Raw genomic sequence first — 2,899 nt, 5'->3', positions numbered from 1 at the left:
CCACTCGGTTGGTAACCTCATCACCACTCGGCCGCTCCGCGCGTCGCCACACGGTTGGTCACCTCATCACCACTCGGCCGCTCCGCGCATCGCCACACGGTTGGTCACCTCATCATCACTCGGCCGCTGTGCGCGTCACCGCTCGGTTGGTCACCTCATCACCACTCGGCCGCTCCGCGCGTTGCCGCTCGGTTGGTCACCTCATCACCACTCGGTCGCTCCGCGCGTCGCCACATGGTTGGTCACCTCATCACCACTCGGCTGCCTCGCGCATCTTCACTCGGTGAGACACATCTACATCAGACGGCCGCCCCGCACATCACCGCTCAGTTGGTTGCCTCATCATCACTCGGCCACTCGCGCGCCTTCAGACAGCTAAGTCATTTTACATTCTATTATTTCCGAGTATCCCGTAATTCACACATCACCTTCACTCGAAGGCCGCACCACTGAGTGTACCTCTACGCTCTGCTGCTTATTTTCACATACTTGCTTAGTACTGGTTATGTGACTCCCGAGTCCAGCTTCCATTTTTTCGCATACATCATTCATGAACATCATGTCTCGTTCTTAATTTCGAGTTTGCATCGGTCCTCCGGGGCTGCAACTTAGTCGAAACACTACACTTCCATTTTATTTGAGCCAATATTCCAATGAGTTCAGTCGGATCCGTCACTTCGACAAGTTCGAACTGATCCTTCGCTCTTTCAGACTCTTGCTGGTTAACCAGCAAATCCCTTGCACTCCCAGCGGATATCTATGGGTGTTATTCACACAAATCATTTGAGCACACACCCAATTTCCTCGAGAAATTATTTCGTTGGCTTGTGCCATTTTTTACACAAGTTACGTGATCACTCGATGGCCCTATGCGCCAACTTCATCGCTGCTCGGACTCGGTCACCGTACAGGTCCTAGTGCACCACAACACCTACCTTGTCGCTCTGTTGACTCCAAACACATTCGGCCAACCCCTTTGTGGAATCCTCTTCATCGTATCAATGATATAGACTTCATCAGGCATGAGACAGATAAGTCCCTTTTATAATCAAATTTCACACTTCACTCTTTTGCAAGTTTGCCTCTTTCGAGCATCACTCGGAAGATTCTCCTCATCTTTACCCGAGTCTAACTCGATGAATTACAAATCATCCATTCAAAACTATATTTCTCGTGTTCCGACATGTCCGTTGTCAAAGCCTGTAGTACGCTCGAGGGCTACACCACACAGGGGGCTGCATCTCATTTGGAATGACACTCTCCTGAGTGGTTGACTACTTCATCACCTGGCAGATCCTTCACTTCAACAAATGCATCCGATCCATCACATCGACAAGTTTAGTAATCACCCAGACGCTCTGCACACCATCTTCATTCCTACTCAGAATCAGTTGGCACACCGGTCTTCTCACGCCGCAACCACGTTACACTGACCTCGTCACTACATAAGCTTCGAAAGCATTCGACTAAGTCCCCCGAGGACCATTTTCGCCGTCCGGTGGCACACGACTTCACCTTAGCCACCACGCGTGCCGACACTCGGTTGTGCACGTCTTCACCACTCGGCTTCCCTGCGCATCTTCACTTGGCTAGATATGTAATCCTACATTCGACCACTTCACACGTCATCACCATTCGGCCGCCCCACGCGTCGCCACTCGGTTGGGCACGTCTTCACCACTCGACCGCTCTGCGCGTCGCCACTCGGTTGCGTGCGTCTTCACCACTCGACTGCCCCGCGCATCGTCACTCGGTTGTACACATCATCGCCCCTCTGCCGCCTCGCGCGTCACCATCAGTTGGACATGTCTTTACCTCTACACCCCCAGCACGGGAACGACTAAGTTACTCATATGGTCAAACCTCATATCACACTCTGTAGCAAGCTTACCTCCTTCGAGCATCACTCGGGGGCTATGCACGACAGTTGGCCATGTCACCCTCAGGGGTTACGCCCATTTGGTCAACCTATTGATCACATCAGGAATATTCTTCTGACCATACATGCTCAGTTCGCCGAAGATCTATAAGTGAAGCACGTCCTCTCGGACAAACACCCCTTTCATGTAAAAGGGTGAAAACGAAGCTCCTCTACGGATACAATATACTCTTGCAAATACCCCTTTCACGCAAAATCTAACGGTCAATACAAGAAGTACTACTGGAATGATTACTCCCTGGAGTGTCCGGGTTTTTTCTACAGTCGGCAGTTTCAAAGCCGAATTCATTCATCGTGCAGAGAGCACGAAGATTCACCTGCTTGACCGAGTTCCAGGCTGAATTTATTTACTGTGCCGAGTGCACGAAGATTAGTCCGACTGACTCAGCTCCAGGCTTAGCTTATTTACCACGTCAAGTGCCTGAAGATGCATCCGATTGACTCAATTTCAGGATTGACTCAATTTCAGACTAAAAAGATATTTACTGTATCGACTGTGTGGAGGTTTACTAGGAGACTTAAACCCTCTGCCAGGCTCATCTAGTCCGAAAGAGGCTCGGGGACTACACCCAGTGGGTGCACTCAGCGTGCCCCCACTGGAAGAGAACTCAGAAAGAAACATTTTGCTCGATGCAAAACCAGCTCCAGAATTACTCGACCTCCGAGTCAGAGAAGAACAAGTTCGATCAGTACCAACTAAGAAGATTTTTAGTTCTCTCAGACCCCCGCCGACTGCCCGCAGTCGATGGTGGTCTCGGGGACTAAACCCAATGGGTGCACTCAGCGTGCCCCCACTGGAGTAATCTCCACTCGGTACGGCCTGACCAGTCCAAGTGATAAACAACAACAAAAAGGACAGGCTCTAAGACTCCCACCGACTACCCGCAGTCGACGGCAGTCTCGGGGACTACACCCAGTGGGTGCACTCAGCGTGCCCCCACTGGAATGGTATCCACTCGG

The sequence above is a fragment of the Triticum dicoccoides genome, chromosome 7B (assembly GCF_002162155.2).
Source record: "Triticum dicoccoides isolate Atlit2015 ecotype Zavitan chromosome 7B, WEW_v2.0, whole genome shotgun sequence".
Classification (NCBI taxonomy): domain Eukaryota; kingdom Viridiplantae; phylum Streptophyta; class Magnoliopsida; order Poales; family Poaceae; genus Triticum; species Triticum dicoccoides.
Note: the sequence above shows the minus strand (reverse complement) of the source record.